General features: G+C 45.8%; 1 long non-coding RNA gene across 1 annotated transcript; it reads left to right on the top strand.

The window, feature by feature from the left end:
- The first annotated feature begins 12,295 nt into the window (after positions 1 to 12,295).
- LOC147373135 (uncharacterized) lies at positions 12,296 to 14,258 on the top strand. The gene is made up of 2 exons (XR_015164540.1): positions 12,296 to 12,461; positions 12,680 to 14,258. It is a non-coding gene; the product is annotated as an uncharacterized LOC147373135 (long non-coding RNA).
- The last annotated feature ends 3,897 nt before the right edge of the window (positions 14,259 to 18,155 follow it).

The raw sequence follows: 18,155 nt of genomic DNA, 5'->3' as shown, positions 1-18,155 counted from the left end.
AACAGGTGGGCCTTTCTCTGCTCACTGGCTTGCAGGGGCCATGGGCTACCTGGTGATAAGCTGGCTTTCTTTCCCTCTCAGTGCGCGAGTGGGGCCAGCCTCAGAGGGTGGGCCCAGGGACGAGGGGCCCTTTGACTGTGTTAGACTGAGGCAACTTACAAGATATAAAACATGCCTGATATAGAACAGTGCCTGTTGTGAAACAATCGCTTTTCTACTCAAAAGCCTTCAGTGGCTCCAGATAATTTGCCATGATTTACCCCTTTGGAATGAGTAGGGTGTGGACTGGCAATAATGTTTTCTCACCATTAAAAACAAACGTCTGTGGGACTTCCCTGGTGGCCCAGTGGTTGAGACTTCGCCTTCCAATGCAGGGAGTGCAGGTTTGACCCCTGGTGGGGGAGATGAGATCCCATGTGCCTCCCAGCCGCCAGCCCCCCCCCCACCAAAAAAAACCCCAAAACCGTAAAACAGAAGCAATAAAAAAAGAAAAAACCAGAAGCAATATGTAACAAATTCAGTAAAGACGTTAAAAATGATCCACATCAAAAACAACAACAGCAAACAAACAAACAAACAAAACGAAATATCTAGATTCTAGCTCTGTAAATCCTTTCGCATCTGGGCTTGTTCCTCTCCCTCTCCTGACAACCCCTGCCCCCACCACACGGGCTTCCCACATGGTGCTAGTGGTAAGGAATCCACCTGCCACTGCAGGAGACGCAAGAGATGCAGGTTCGATCCCTGGGTCACAAAGGATCTTCTGGAGTAGAAAATGGCAACCTCTCCAGTATTCCTGCCTGGAAAATTGCAGAAAAGCCTGGCGGGCAACAGTCCCATGGCACCGCAAAGAGTCAGACAGGACTGAGCGACTGAGCACACCCACACACGCAGGTAGCACAGACCTACTTTAATTTTCACCTTGACCACTGCAGTAATTTCTCCCTTATTCTCCCACTACAAGCATCCATTTGCTCAACATGTATGTCTTAGCTGGAGGCTGTGCTGGGAATTGGGGGCTCCGCAAAGTAGGCCTGCCCCTCTTCTCCTGGAGCTGGTGGTCCAGCAATGCAGGCAACACCAACAATTAGCCATTATCAAGACCAGTCGTGCTGGGTTCAGGGGTCCCCTAAATGCCCAGAAGGAAAAAGGGAAGCTAGGGGAGGAACGGGGTGATGGGCAGAGAGATGGGAGGGGAAGCTTGAGGGCTGGGCAGAGTGGGAGCCCAGAGGGTGTCATACACATTACACTGCAGGCAATGGACGTGGGGCCCACTGAGGGCAACAGAGAGAGGTAACAACTTTGTCCAGGTTCTTTTTTTTTTTTTTTGGTCACACCTCAAGGTATTCAGAATCTTAGGGACCAGGGATCGAACCCGTGCCCCCTGCAACGGAAGCACAGATGCCTAAGCACTGGACGGCCAGGGAAGTCCCAACTTTGTCCTAGTCCTAACCTGGCTACCCCACCATGGCTTACCAGGACAGACCAGATTCCAGATAACACCTTCCAGCCTAGGTCTTCTTTGTAAAAAGGGAGGACTGGGTGAGACCGTCATACATGGGACTCAGCCATACATATACATGTACCCATTCTCCCCCAAACCTCTTCCCATCCAGGCTGGCATATAAGATTGAATAGTTCCATGTGCTACGTAGTAGGTGCCACAGGTTGGTTACCTACCTATTTTGAATAGTGGTTTCCCAAACTCCCTAACTATCACTTCTCCCTGGCAACCATAAGTTTGTTTTCTAAGTCTGTAAGGTCTCACTTTTTTTTTAATCTGTAAAATGAGAATATAAAATAGTGTGACCTCACAAGCCAGTTGTGAGGATGAAATGAGTTTCTGCTCCTATGATGGGAACGATGCCTGTAACAAGGTAATCACTCAATAGATGTTAGGCATTCTTCCTGCTGCTGAGTCACTTCAGTCATGTCCAACTCTGTGCGACCCCATAGACGGCAGCCCACCAGGCTCCCCCGTCCCTGGGATTCTCCAGGCAAGAACACTGGAGTGGGTTGCCATTTCCTTCTCCAACGCATGAAAGTGAAAAGTGAAAGTGAAGTCACTCAGTCGTGTCCGACCCTCAGCGACCCCATCCACTGCAGCCTACCAGGCTCCTCCGTCCATGGGATTTTCCAAGCAAGAGTACTGGAGTGGGGTGCCATTGCCTTTCCTAACACCTTAAAATTATGTTGAAAACCATTGGAAGTGTGTACTCCACAGTCAAAACAGTGGTTGGTGGCCCAGAACTTACCAAGGGGTCTTCCTGACCCAGGGATCTGACCCAGGGATCGAACCTGGGTCTCCTGCATTAGTAGGCAGATTTCTTTACTGTCTGAGCCACCAGGGAAGCCCATAAACATGTAAACACTCAGCACAAATATGAAGTTATTAATTACGATAAATGCAAAGCAAGAAAATGGACCTGAAGGACAAGTGTGGGAGCCAGTAAAATAAAGAGAGGGTGAAAGCTTTGGGGTCTCCTACCCAGGCCACGAGTATTCAGTACTCAGGAATTAGGGAAAGGGAGGGACTTCTGGTGGCCCGGTGATTAAGACTTTCCCTTCCAGTGCAGGGGGCTCTGGGTTTGATCCCTGGTCAATTCCTGGATCGGGAAGATCCGCTAGAGAAGGGATAGGCACTTCAATACTGCCCACTCCAGTATTCTTGGGCTTCCCTTGTGGCTCAACTGGTAAAGAATCTGCCCACAATGTGGGAGACCTGGGTTGGATCCCTGGGTCAGGAAGATTCCCCTGGAGAAGGGAAAGGCTACCCACTCCAGTATTCCGGCCTGGAGAATTCCATGGACTATACAGTCCATGGGCTCACAAAGAGCAGGACATGACTGAGTGACCTTCACTTTCACTTGAGGAGCTAAGATCCCTTGGCCAGGAAACCAAAACAGAAAACAGAAGCAATATTGTAACAAATTCAATAAAGACTTTAAAAATGGTCCACGTTAAAGAAAAAAATCTTAAAAAAACAACAACAGCAGGAATTAGGGAAAAGGAGATTCATGGTGAACGAAGAAAGGTTACTAAATAGAAGCAAAGTAGACATTGTTGAGTGGAGTCGAGGCTTCTTCAGAAAGGAGTAGATGGAATCTTTCCCAAAATACAAGTTGGATGGTGTCATTTCTAGGCTTAAAATGCCCCCGTGGCTCTCTCTCCTGGGGATAAAGACCAAATTCCATGTTTTCTAGCAAAACTGGGCCCCACATTCCACCTCAATCTCTCTGATGCCTGGCTTTTGCTGCCTGGCTTTTCTCACCCGAGAATGGTCCAGGAATATTCCTGTGGAGCAGACAGCTTGTCCTCAGGACCACCTCCTCTCCCTTCTCCCAAGTCGTTCCCGTCTCCCTGGCGACAGCAGGAGCGAGTTTGCTTGCCACTGCCCCCACCCCCAGGACCCCGAGGGGCTCCACGACCTGCCACATGGGGGACCCTGTGCACACACATGCTGAGGTTCCCCGTGCCAGCCGTCTGCAGCACCCACCATACCCCGAGTGACCTGCTCCGTCTCACCTGTTTCCTAAAAGACTCTTCCTGACACGCTTCCATTCACCTCACTAATACCTGAACAACCCTTGGCTCCATGGCTTGGAGGCTTCCTCTTCCGAGAAGCCCTCCCTGACCACTCCTCAGGGCTTCCACACCGTGTTGATTTGTCCCCCCTCCTATTGCCTCACTGAAGTCAGTCCCCCTGCTCCTCCAGGCGCTTAGATCCAAGGGGAGGGAGACAGAAAAGGAAAGAACAAATAGGAAAAAAATATGTAGTGCAATGGGAGGAGGAGGGAGGCAGTGTGGGAAGAGAGGTGGCAGTTTGGGGTGGGTCGGGGGCGGTCAGGGGAGTTCCCGGGAGAAGACCTGCCGGAGGAGAGGGTCAAGCGACACCTGGGGAAGAGCAGGCCAGGTCAGTGCAGAGAGCCTGCCTCAGGGAGCACAGCCAGTGCAAGTGGAACCGGACGAATGAGGGACAGAGAGGAGAAAGGCGGGGAGGGACAAGGGGGCCCCAGAGTACGTAGACTCTGAGACCTTTGCAAGACCTTAGGCTTTTACTCTGAGTGAGATGGCAAACTAAAGGAACCAGCATTCACTACACCTGCCCTGGCCAGGCAGAGTCCTGAGGACAGAGAGAAAAACAGCCCTCCTCCCAGGGGCTCCCAGGGCAGTGCAGTGTCCCCCAGCCAACTCATACCTGCATTGTAGAACAGGCCCTCCGACCAGCACACACGGATGGACTGGAACACTTTACTTGACCTGTATGCTGTGTTCTGATGAAGGTTTATTACATACAGGTGATTAAGACAAGTTCCCTATCAATTTCTTCTTTCTCTTTCCATGCTTGCCTTGCTTTCTTCCAGAAACATTTATTCAAAGCCTATTATACTAGCTACAGAACTGGATTATAACCCATGGAATAAAATATCCACAAATCCATACTGATGTACGTGGGTGAATGAATAAATGAATACATAAATGAGGAAACATGGGAGAGGAAAGAACAGCTCTGTTTTACAGAAGGATTCCAATTAATAAGTGAGAAGGAATGAGGGGAACAGGGGCTCACCATTAGAACACCATAATAGTACTCACGGCAGCCAGCATCCACCGATGGATGGAAAATTAGTGGGAAAAGTTTAAGGAGAGGAGCGTGTGTGCGTTGTCTAAAAGGTATTTATTAACTACAAAAAGAAAAATAATAACTGAACAGTGGAAAAATATGGCAGACACCATCTTAACCAAGTGATTAAACTGCATATCTCAGGAAGAAGACATATGAACATCAGGTATCCCTAATGTAGTGAAAAGAAGGCCTCTTCTTCTGTTATGCTTCCCCAGAAGGCACAATCTCCCTCAAATGATGAAAAAACATGAGATAAACCCAAAGGGAAGGACGTTCTACAAAACACTTGACCAGTACCCTTCAAAAGTGTCAAGATCACGATTTATGTAAGGAAGGACTGAGGGACCCTTATGGGCGAGGGGAGACTAAGGTTACATGATGGGTAGATTTAACGTACCATCCAATGGGATCCTAGAAATGGAGTGGGGGTGGGAGAACATTGGTGGAAAAATTGCTGAAATCTGAATAAAGTCTGCAGTTAATTTTATTTAATAGTATTGTCCCCATGGTATTTTCTTGGTTTTGATCATGATACTGTGGTTATGTAAGATGTTAACTTGAGAGGAAGCTGGGCAAGAGGATACAGGGGAACTCTCGGTGCTATTTTTGCAACTTTTCTGTATGTCTAAAATTATTTCAAAATAAAAAGTAAAAAGAGAAAAAAATTTAAGAAACCAATTATACCCCTAGGACCCAGCTTATGGTCTCTAAACATGATTGCCTTCAAGAGGAACCAGAGCTCCTTAGAGAGTGGCTGATTCTAGATCTGAACCCCAGAGAATTCTGGAAGATCTGGAAACACCAGCTAGCAAAGAGGCTATCAAGACTTACAGGGTGTGGGACTTCTCTGGTGGTCCAGTGGTTTGATCCCACATGCAGCCTGGCCAAAAAGTCAAAACAAACAAAACCATACATACATGGGCTTCTCTCATGGCTCAGTGGTCAAGAATCCACCTGCCAGTGCAAGAGACACAGGTTTAATCCCTGATTTGAGAAGATCCACATGCCTCGGAGTAGTTAAGCCCGTGTGCCACATATACTGAGCCTGTGTTCTGGAGTTCCAGGAGCTGCAGCTACTAAGCCTGTGTTCTGGAGTCCAGGAACCTCAACTACTGAGCCCACGAGCTGCAACTGCTGAAGCCCGTGCAGCTGAAACCCTAGAGCCTGTGCTCGCAGTAAGAGAAGCCACTGCTTCTCGTTCTCCACAATGAGAAGGCTGTTCACTGCGACTAGAGAGTAGCCCCGGACCGCTGCAACTGGAGAAGAGCTCTCACAGCAACGAAGACTCAGCACAGACAAAAGTAAATATGCAAATAAAAATTTTAAAACATATATTAAAAAAACCCCATACATATGTATATGTTTTTGCTAAAAAAAAAAAAAAGACAAAGGACTCAGGAGCTGAGTTGAGGTTTCCAAAGGCCTTTGGTGGATGCTGGTGAACAAACTCAGTATTTTGAAGACTGGTAAATAAAGGGTGAGATTGAAGCGTTTTTCAGGCCCTTCCTTTAAAATCTATACCTCAGATGAGTCAGACAGGTGGTGACAGGAATTTCACTTCACAGAGGTATTCTGGAATTGATCATTCCAGAGAATGATCAATTAGATGATTTTCGTCTTGCAACTCCTCATGAATTTACGGACCTCAACACTGAACGACAAGGCTGCTCATGTCACACCAAAGAAGACAGCCAGACATTTTTTGCCTCCTAGTGAAATCACACAACACCTCTTCTGAATTAGTCTTGTCTAAAAAACTCTAATTTGAATCGAATCAGGCTTTAGGTGAAACTATCCCTTTACGAGAAATACAAAGAACAGAGAAATTTGTTAAATTAGACCGCAGAGATGCAATCAGCAAACTGTCAGCTATTTTAGGATAAATAATGTGTTTTGGAAGAACATAAAAAGAGATGAAGGGGGACACTGTAGATAAAAGATACCTAAACAGTATATCAGCTAATTACATAAAGCGGTCATGATTTTCATCCTGATTTTCTTTAAAGCAGCTGTAAATTGGAAACACCTATGCATATGTGACACTGTTGGAAATCTGAACACAGACTGGCCATTTGATAATATTAAGGAATAATTGTATATCTTCTTAGATGTAATGGTATCGTGGTTGCCATATATATGTGCATATATTTGGGGGGATCCCAGGTGGCTCAGCGATAAAGAATCCACCTTCGAAGCTGGAGATGCAGGAGATTCGAGTTCGATTCCTGGGTCAGGAAGATCCCCTGGAGGAGGGCATGGCAACCCACTCCAGTGTTCTTACCTGGAGAATCCAATGGACAGAGGAGCCTGGTAGGCTACAGTCCATAGAGTCGCAAAGACTCAGACACGACTGAGCTACTAACACACACACACATATATTTAAAGGTCTTCTTTTGAGAGATACACACTGAACTATTTGGAGAAGAGATAATATGATCTATAGGATTTACTGCCATGGAGTACATCACAGAGGGGTGGATGGAGCATGGTCAGGCATGGGTGGTTGGTTACTGGGCTGACAACAGTTCACTAAAGCTTTTGACTGTGTGGATCACAACAAACTGTGGAAAATTCTTAGAGATGGGAATACCAGACCATCATACCTGCCTCCTGAGAAACCAGTATTCAGGTCAAGAAGCAACAGTTAAAACCAGACATAGAACAAAAGGACTGGTTCCAAATTGGGAAAGGAATGCATCAAGGCTGTATATTGTCACCCTGCTTATTTAACTTATATGCAGAGTACATCATGAGAAATGCCGAGCTGGATGAAGCACAAGCTGGAATCAAGATTGCAGGGAGAAATATCAATAACCTTAGATATGCAGATGACACCACCCTTATGGCAGAAAGTGAAGAGGAACTAAAGAGCCTCTTGATGAAAGTGAAAGAGGAGAGTGAAAAAGTTGGTTTAAAACTCAATATTCAGAAAACTAAGATCATGGCATCCAGTCCCATCACTTCATGGCAAATAGACGGGGAGACAGTGGAAACAGTGGCAGACTTTATTTTTGGGTGGCTCCAAAATCACTGCAGATGGTGACTGCAGCCATGAAATTAAAAGATGCTTGCTCCTTGGAAGAAAAGCTATGACAAACCTGGTGGTGGTTTAGTTGCTCAGTCGTGTCTGACTCTTTCGACCCCATGGACTGTAGCCTGCCAGGCTCCTCTGGCCATGGGATTTTCCAGGCAAGAATACTGGAGTCGGTTGCCATCTCCTTCTCCAGGGGATCTTTCTGACTCAGGGATTGAACCCGGGTCTCCTGCACTGCAAGCAGACTCTTCACTGACTGAGCTACCAGGGAATTTCCATGACAAACCTAGACAGCATATTAAAAAGCAGAGACATCACTTTGCTGACAAAGGTTGATATAGTCAAAGCTATAGTTTTTCCAGTAGTCATGTACGGATGTGAGAGTTGGACCATAAATAAGGCTGAACACCAAGAACTGATGCTTTTGAGCTGTGGTGTTGGAGAAGATTCTTGAGAGTCCCTTACACAGCAAGGAGATCAAACCAGTCCATCCTAAAGGAAATCAATCCTGAGTATTCATTGGAAGGACTGATGCTGAAGCTGAAGCCACCTGATGTGAAGAGCCTATTCATCAGGAAAGGCCCTGATGCTGGGAAGGATTGAAGGCAGAAGAAGAAGGGGATGACAGAGGACGACAAGGTTGGATGGCATCACTGACTCAGTGGACATGAGTTTGAGCAGGCTCTGGGAGATGGTGAAGGACAGGGATGCCTGGCGTGCTGCAGTCCATGGGGTCTCAAAGAGTCGAACACGACTGAGCAACTGAACAACAACAATGGTTCATTATCCTATTTTATTTTTCGCATATTTCCATACTATTCCAGCATATTTCAGCATGATAAAAAGTCTTTTAAAAACATCTGCAATCTACAACCTAGAAATAACAACTATTAACATTTTGTAGTCTACCAGTGTCAATTTAAAAAATGTAAGTGTGTATGTACCTGTGTATTTTATAAAATTTGGATCATATGACATAAAATCACACTGCTGTACCAGTAAATACCCTACCCGTGGATAATTTTTACGTCTTTTTTACCCTGGGTGCTGCAGAGTCAAGCCTGATTTCCCACCTCCAAGGCAACCTGTGATCTAGGGGAGTGTGCAAACACAGCCCTGTGACTCAGTTTGCCCCTCTCTATAATGGGAGCACGCTTTCTACCTCCCAGCTGTAGTTTCAAGGACAGAATATTCACTCTGTTGCCCAGGCCTCCCTTGCAAGGGAGACCTGGACTTGATTCCAGACAGGGAACAACTGCCCAGGTCCATCCCAGGGGCCTCCAGACTGAAGGACAGTGTCCCCTGCATTTGGGCACTTAAGTTCTATTCCTGAGCTCCACTTCAGAGCTTGTCCTTCGCCTGTTTCTCTAGGCAGTGTCCCTGCCTTCCAGGCTGCATCAGGAGCTCCTTGGGGGCCCCAGAGCCACCCTGCCCCCGCCTGTGGCTGCAATGTGGTTAGCAGTCACCTTTCTAGCTTCCCCCAGGACCCCTCAGGCCCCCCAGCGCCTGGCAGAGGGTCCCGCCCAAAGGAAGCTCTCATAAATGTGTGTTGGCTAAACAGGAAAGAAAAGCCACGGGGCATGCAGGACCCAGTGTGTGTCTGTGTGTGTGTGTGTTTAATCAAACCCCAAACCCCAAAACCAACTCCTCAGTGAGGCTTTACAACATGAAGTGCCAGGCAATTGAGGATTAGAGGGACGAACTGTCGCGTCTTCCCCACCCCGCACACCCCTGCCCCCTGCTTTCCTTGGGAGGCTCAGGAGGAAGGAATAAGGGGGTGAACCACAGAGGGGCAGCCCGGAGGAGGCAGGCATGCGGGTTCTGGCGGGAGGAAGCAGTGCGAGCAAGAGGAAGGGCCCCTTCAGGCCACACTGTGCTCAGTGAGTCTCCGGGCTTGAGAAAGCAAGCGGGGAGGAAGCCCTGGGAGGGAGTCTGGGGCTGGCATCTCCCTGTGTGGCAATCATGATTGCTCCAGAGCCAGCACTCCCCCTCGCCCACACTTCCTCCCTGTCTTCCCACCCCTCGGCCCATCGGCCTGGGCCTGCACCCACACCCATGGCCCTCCTCTTGGCTTGTTTACCTGGTGAGGTGCAGTGGAGTGTGCTCCTTCAGGCCTCACTCAGCCTGATTGCCAGGGCTATGGTGTGGGAAGCTGCTTTGTTCCTGCTGTAAAGGGGGGACAATCAGTTCACATGGTCTCCCCTTTAGTAGAGCTCATGAGTGGCTAGGGAGACAGAGCCCCCTTGATCAGTTTACAAAACCCAGGAGACGGGTTGCCCAGAACTTAGGACCTGAGCTCCTCCCCCAGGATCCAGATCCATCTCTGTGAGTGTCCCCAGTCTGCAGTAAAGGGCCTGGCATTTCAGGAGAGGAGGAATGCAAGAGGCTTGGGAAATACTTGCTGAATGAATGAGTAAGTGAACCATGTTAAATACACTGCAGTGACCACAGGACAAAGTAGAAAAGAGTAAGAATTCCAGAGTCAAGCAGTCAGATCTGGGTTCCAATCTGTTCTCTGTCAAGTGCTAAATAGTCGCTTGGGGTAGGTTGCCTAAAAAGTTCTGAGCCCCAGGTTCCTGTAAAATGAAAGCAAAAGAATTCTACTTTGTTTATGAATTTTTTTTTTAAGACAACACCTTCTTCTTTTTTAAAATTCTTGTCTGTGCTGGGTCTTTGTTGCTGTGGAGGTTTTTCTCTAGTTGCCAAGAGTGAGGGCTACTCTCTGGTTGCGGTGCTCCAGAGCAAAGGCTCTAGGGCGTGTGGGCTTCTGAAGTTGCAGGTCCTGCGTCAAGAGCACAGGCTCAATAGTTGTGGCGTACAGACTTCGTTGCTCTGTGGCATGTGGGATATTCCTAGATCAAGGATCGAACCCAAGTCTCCTGCATTGGCAGGAGGACTCTTCACCACTGAGCCACCAGGCAAGCCCCTGTTTATGAAATTTGTGTGGCATCTTTGTAGAGGATGTGGCATTAATAGGCTTAATAAATGTTCACTATTGTTGTTAGTATTGTTTACTAATTCAGCAAATATGCATCAAGCACCCACTATGCTGCAGAGGGCGTAGGTTCAATCCCTGGTCAGGGAAGTTCCCCTCGGTATGGCCAAAAAAAAAAAAGAAAAGAAAAGTTTATCATGAAAAATAATAAATGGAAACCCATTAAAAGAAAAAGAAAAAAGAAGGTGACATTTGAGCCAAGACTGGAGGTGAGGGAGACAGACGTGCTAGTATCTTGAGGAAGAATGTTTGCACAGAAGGAACATGCCTGTGCAAAGCTCCCCAGGTGAAACGTGCCTGGCGGGGCTGGGGGTGGGGGCGGTCGGGGAAGCTGAGCTGAGAGATGATGTCACAGGTCAGGCCGCCAGATCCCATGGGGCAGTGCTGGTCATGGTGAACTTGGCCTTTACTCCAGGTGGAGCGGAATCACTGCAAGGTTTTGAGCAAAAGAACGACATGATCTGACTTACATTTTAAAAGGAGGTTCGGAATGAGGCTGGGAGAACCGGTGCAGAGGTCCTGGTAGGGCAGTGGTGGCAATGAGAAATCATCGGATTCTGGGTATATTTTGAAGCTGGGACCAGCTTGGTTTCCTGAGGGCTCTGATCTGGAGTGTGTGTGTGAGACAGAGGAGATGATGGCGATGCTGAGCCTGAACTAACAGAAGGAATCAGCTGCCACCAACTGAGATGGTTGAGGCTGCAAGTGAACCAGGTTTTGGGGAGGAGATCCACTTCAATGTGGACGTATTAAGATCTAGATGTCAGACATGTGCATGAAGATATCTAATAGGATGTTGATGTAAAACAGAGTTGTTAGCACTGGTGGTGGTGGGTTAGTCACTAAGTTGTGTCCGACTATTTTGATCCCATGGACTGTAGCCTACCAGGCTCCTCTGTCCCTGGGATTCTCCAGGCAAGAATACTGGAGTGGGTTGCCATTTCCTTCTCCAAGGGAATCTTCCTGGCCCAGGAATCGAACCCGGGTCTCCTGCATTGCAGGCAGATTCTTTACTGACTGAGCTACGAGGAAGCACTACAATGAATATTTTCCTTCACTTTTACACCTAATCCTCACACTAGCCAGTGAGGAAGGCAGGCCAGGGATTATTACCCCAGTTTGGCAGAATGGAATCTCTACAGAGTATATACCTGAAATAATTGTAAAGAAGTATTCAAGCAATTGCTGGTACATGAATCATAGCAACACTATTCACAATAGTCCAATGGTGTCCATCAGTGGCTGAACAGATGTGTAAAATGTGGGAGGCCCATACAATGGGATGTTATTCAGCCATAAAAAGGGATGATGGACCAATGTATGCTACAAGGTGGATAAACCTCAAAAACATTATATTCAGTGAAAGAAGTCAGTCACAAAAGACTACGTATTATCATTCTATTGATATGAAATATCCAGAATGGTTAAATCTGTAGAGACAGAAGGCAGATTAGCGGTTGCCAGAGGCTGGGGAAAGGGAGAAATAGGGAGGGATTACTTAATGGGCACAGGGTCTCCTTTGGAAGTGATGAAGGTGTTTTGGAACTGGTAGGGGTGGTAGAAAATGGGACTAAATGTCATTGGGTTTTACACTTTAAAATGGTTCAAATCATGTTTTGTGAATTTTAATCTCAATTAGAAAACAATCCTTCTATGAAGAACCTAATGCCAGGCTTGTGGTACTCAGCGCCCTGCGGTGACTCCCGGGCTAGCTTCCTTGAAGCCTGTGAAGGACTCTCACCGGTTCTTCATCCCCCTCCTGAGCAGAGTAGCCCAGCGAGACAAAGGGATGTCTCCCCTGCGAGGTCAGTTCCGGGCTATTGGCTCTCCCAAACTCCAGACCAGGGAATCTGGTCTGACAAGCACGGAACTCGCACCTGAGACCAGCCCTGCCCTGGAAAGCCTGTGGCTGGGGGGTGTTGCTGGCGTCCCAGGGAACCTGTACTTCCGGGTCTGTTCCTGGGAAGGAAGGAGGGGCAGCAGCCAATCAGGCTCCGCTGAGCGGCTGTATTTAACCCTTCAGGGTCCAGGCTCCCGAGACGGAAGGGTCTTTTACGGATCATCTCTGAAGAAATGGAAGCTCCAGAAAGATAAATACCTTCTCCCAAGTCACGCCGCCTGTAAATGGCTGAGTCGGGACGAGGAGGAAGGGAACCAACATGGGTACGGCACCTACTCCGCGTCCAAGAGCCTCACAGAAGTCGTCTTCGCTCCATCTGCAGAGGAGATTCAGGGAGGTTTAGGCACCACGCCGACATCACGCAGCGATGAAGAGGCAGGGCTGGCAGTTGGATGTAGGTCTAGCTGATTCTTTTAATCTGTAATTCTTTTCTTTTAAAAATATTTACTTATTAGGCTGCAAAGGGTCTTAGTTGTGGTCCACCGAATCAGTGGGGGCATGTGAATTTTTTTTTTTTTTTTTCTGGTTGCGGCATGTGAGAACTAGTTCCTTGACCAGGGATTGAAGTCGGCCCCCCTGCACTGGGAGTGCCCACTCTTAGCCACTGGACCACCAGGGAATTCCCATAATCTGTAATTCTTGCTAGACCTTTATCTGTCTGGTTCACACGTGTCTCCCCAACATCGAGGGAATGAATGAAGGAATCAAGCTCTTTCCAGTCTCCCACACCTCCATCCAGATTCACCCTGATCAAAGTTAACAGACCCTAGGGGCGATTACACGGTTGCCATGGTAACCGAACTTTAGAAGTAAGTGCTTCAGGCAACCCAGGACAAAACCAGTGAACCCTTCTCTCTCTGCAATAATTACAGCTTTTCTGTCCAAGCCGACAAAGGTTAACACAAAGCAGCAAAGAGGAGAGAGTCCCTGATGACAATAAAGTCATACTTTATTGCTCTTGACCATCCTTGTTGACCAAGGACCCTGTTTGTCCCACCACCGCCACCTTCACAACAAACCCATAGTTTAAAAAATGGTATCTACCGAGGACACTTGCCCATAAGTGGTAAATAAATTGTAGCCTCATTCTTTATCCATCAACAATTACAGAACTACCATCAGAGCTTCAGGAGATAACCATCCCCTCACGAGCTTTGATAGTATTTTAGCCCCAAATCAGAAACTCCACAGTTTTGTTAAGTAGTTCATGCCTGTAGGGTTTGGACTTTCTGAAATATAGGAAATAGCTTCCTGAGGCCTTTCTAAACAAAATCAGAAGTGAGACTGAGGAAATAATCACTGCTACAAAGAACCTTAAAAGAATTGTGATGATTATGCAAGTAAATGAGAAAGCCTGAACTAAATGGGTGGTTTTCTAGGAAATCATAAATTACAAAAATCAGTCCTTAAGGACCATTAAATTGTAAACAGACCAAATATTACATAAGAAAATGAAAATGTTTATTAAAGAGCTATTCTCCCACACGTAAAGGGGAAAGAAAGTACTGAGTCCAAACAAGACTTCAGGTGAATTCGAGCAGAACTTTATAAAGTGATGAGTAAAAATGCCATTCAAATGGTTTACGGCCCTAGAAGTGATAAGAAAGCAGCTACATTTGTAGAGTCCCAGTGGCACACACAGTTCTGAGTGCTGTGTTCATTTAATTCTCACAATAAAGGATTATTCCTGTTTAAAGATAAATTATTGTTCTCACTCTGGAGATGAAAAAACACAGGCAAAAGGAGTCAATAAGTAGTTCAGGGTGACACAGTTAGTAAGTGGCAGATCCTAATTTGGACCCAGTTGAGTTTAGCTCCAGAATTCACCCTGAACCACTATGTCAGGTCAACTCTTCCAAATTACCTTTATGAATATTACATATCAATAACCAAGTCTGTCACTGATGGCGCAAGACAGCAACAACACAAATTATCTCACTTATGAATACAACAGCAAAAGGTGTAAACCCAATACTAGCAAAGATAATCCAGCAGCACATACAAAGTTATATACTACAACCAAGTAGGTCGTACCAGGAATAAAAGACAGTTCAACATTAGAAATACCATCGATATTATTCACCATATTGACAAATCATTGGAGAAAAATTGTCTGATTATTTCAGAGATGTTGAAAAGGTATTTGAAAAAGTTCAAAAATCCATGTTTGATTTTTAAGACAATTCCTTAACAAGAGGATGGGAAAAATGCATCCTTAAAGTACAATTACACCCCACAGCTACCTCCCTCAACACACACACCCATACACATACATATGTATATACCTCAAGCCAAAAAGTCTAAAAGACTTCTCATTAAAGTCAGGACAAAACTAGTATATCCACTACCATCACTTTTATTTATAATTGTTCCAGAGGCACTTACCAATGTAATTAAACAGTTATAAAGATGGAAAAAGTGATATAATTATTATTTACAGGTGAAATGATACAATTATATTTTAGAAAGCCTACAAAATTCAACTAGAAAATTGTAGCACACAATTCAGTGATGCATCTCCGTACACATTTCATATACAAAAATCAATAGCCTTACTAGATATAAAAAGATTGGTCTGAAAATATACTGGAAGACTTTTTTTTTAGCCAGTTCCTAGTTCCCTGACAAGGGATCAGACCCCCCCCCACCTTGCAGTGAAAACATGGAGTCTGCACCATCGGACCAGCAGGGAGGTCCCAGAGGACTTATATTTTGACCCAGCAATTTCAGCTCTGGGAGTTTATCTTACCAACATACTTGTGCATACATTCACTCATTTATTCTGCAGTTACTACTGAATGCTTACTTATTCCATATCAGATAGCTTTCTGAGTGCCAAGATTGCAAATAAACAAGCAAATTGACAAAAACAAAACAAATAACAACAAAAGCCTTTTTAATCTAGTGGTAGGAAACAGATAAAAAGCATAATTTTAAAAGTAAATGATACAATGTGTTAGAAGATTACTGTCAGGATAGGGAGATTGGGCGTACTAGGTGGTCAGGATAGGCCTCGTGGAGAAGGAGGTGAGGGGCTGAGCCATGTGAATATGGGCACTGGGGGCAGGGGGCATGCACAAAGTCCCTAGGGTGGGATTATGCCTGATGAGTGCACAAGAGTCATGTGTGTAATAGCAAAAGATTCAAAGAATAAGTATTCATCGATAGGGAACCAGTTTAAACAAAGTACATCTACCAATGGAATACTATGCAGCTATACAAAAAACGAAGGAAACTCTCTGCGATGTGAAATGGGAAGATCTCCAGTTTAGTGGAAAAAAGCAAGGAGCAGAATACATTCTAAATCATGCTGGCTTTGCGTATCTAAAGGAGGTAAATCAGTGTTAGAAAGATGTCACTTTTTTCTCAACTAATTTATAAATTTAATATGGGCTGTCCCCAAAGAAAAAGAAAACTAGTTTTTAAGAGCTAAGAAAATTCTTAAAAAGAGAGTAAGTAGAGGAACTAGCCCAGCTGGATATTAAAACATATTATAAAGCTATGGTAATTAAAATTCTTTTGTATGGAAACATGAGTAGAGATCAATAGAGTAAAATATCCTGAAACAGACCTAAATACACATAGGAAATCATAGATTATGTAAGAAGTTTTCCTGGGAGTATGAGTAGCCATTTGGAAACAAATACATTTGTATCCTTCCTGTAGTACTTACACTAAAATAAGCTGCAAATGGCTCAAAGATATAAATCTAAACTACGAAACCATAAAAGTAGCAAATTTAAAAAAATTTATAATCTTGCAGTGGGATGGGCTTACTTAAGCATGACGCAAAATTCAGAAGTCATCAACTCTGACCACAATAAAAGTTTCAAAATTTTCCATGGAAAAAAATAAGAAAATCAAAAGACAAACTAAGCAATAGTTTATGCAACATATGTAACAGACAAATTTCTGTAACATAAAGACAACTCATATATCAAAATACAAAAAGCTAAGATCCTATAGAAAAATAGTCCCAGGATATGAACAAAGAGTTCACAGAAATGGAAATTAACATGGCTCTTAAATACATTAAAAAGATACTTGTGTGCTCAGTCGCTTCAGACATGTCTGACTCTTCGCAACTCCATGGACTTTGTCCATATTCTTTGTCCACAGGATTTTTCCTGGCAAGAATACTGAAGTGGGTTGCCATCCCCTCCTCTAGGGGATCTTCCTGATCTGGGGATCGAACCCACATCTCCCTCATCTCCTGCGTATTAGGCAGATTTTTTTTTTTTTTTTTTACCACTGAGCCACTGGGTAAACCCAAAATCGCTCAGTTGTGTCCGACTCTTTGCGACCCCATGGACTGTAGCGTACCAGGCTCCTCAGTCCATGGAATTTTCCAGGCAAGAGTACTGGAATGGGTTGCCATTTAGACTCAAGGATTGGCAAAGATAAGTGGTTAAGAATCTGCCTTGCAATGCAGAGGACGCTGGTTTGAGCGCTGGTCCGGTAAGATCACACATGCCGAGGGACAGCTGAGCTCCTGCGCCACGGCTGCTGAACCCTCACTGCGGAGCCCACAAGCCACGACCACTGAAGCCTGTGCACGCTAGTCTGTGCTCAGCAACAAGAGAAGGCACCACAATGAGGAGCCTGTGCGCTGCAACTAGACAGTAACCCCCGCTTGCCACTAGACAAAGCCTGTGCACAGCAACGAAGACCCAGAGCAGCCTAAAAGAAAAATAAATTCTTCTTTAAAAAAAAATACAGTGGTTTGATAACATATGGCTCATAATCTATTGTCATTGAATAGTGCTGATCTAGATTGAAACCAGTTCCCCCGTCAGCTGTTAAATCACTGAGCTACAGCACCTGGAGGACTCGTCCTTCCAAATCCACCAGGACCATTGCAGGAGCTGCCGGCCTCAACCCTCTGAGGCCCAGGCAGGGATGCTCATCCCGCCATGCCTGTTAATCCTCAGTCACTGCCCCAGATATCAGCTGTTTTGGCCATCTCTTTTCTCCATACCATTCTGTAATTCCCCTCTTGTTTTAATAGCCCTCTGCTCTCCACCTTCTGAAACTTTTTTCCTTTTCTCTTTGGAAAGCTGATTCTTGGTCAAAAAAATCACCTAAGGACTTTCCTGGTGGTCCAATGGTTAAGGCTCTGTGCTTCCAATGCAGGGGGCACAGGTTCAGTCCCCTGTCGGGGAGCCAAGATCCCATATGCCTCAGTTCAGTTCAGTTCAGTCGCTCATCGTGTCCGACTCTCTGCGACCCCATGAATCGCAGCACGCCAGGCCTCCCTGTCCATCACCAACTCCCAGAGTTCACTCAAACTCACGTCCATCGAGTCGGTGATGCCATCCAGCCATCTCATCCTCTGTCGTCCCCTTTTCCTCCTGCCCCCAATCCCTCCCAGCATCAGAGTCTTTTCCAATGAGTCAGCTCTTCGCATGAGGTGGCCAAAGTACTGGAGTTTCAGCTTTAGCATCAGTCCTTCCAATGAACACCCAGGACTGATCTCCTTTAGAATGGGCTGGTTGGATCTCCTTGCAGTCCAAGGGACTCTCAAGAGTCTTCTCCAACACCACAGTTCAAAAGCATCAATTCTTCGGTGCTCAGCTTTCTTCACAGTCCAACTCTCACA

This window comes from Bos grunniens, chromosome 5 (assembly GCF_055505025.1).
Source record: "Bos grunniens cultivar Pamir isolate PY7600 chromosome 5, Bosgru_T2T1.0, whole genome shotgun sequence".
NCBI classification, from domain to species: Eukaryota; Metazoa; Chordata; class Mammalia; order Artiodactyla; family Bovidae; genus Bos; species Bos grunniens.
Note: the sequence above shows the minus strand (reverse complement) of the source record. Positions and strands in the feature narration are given on the sequence as shown.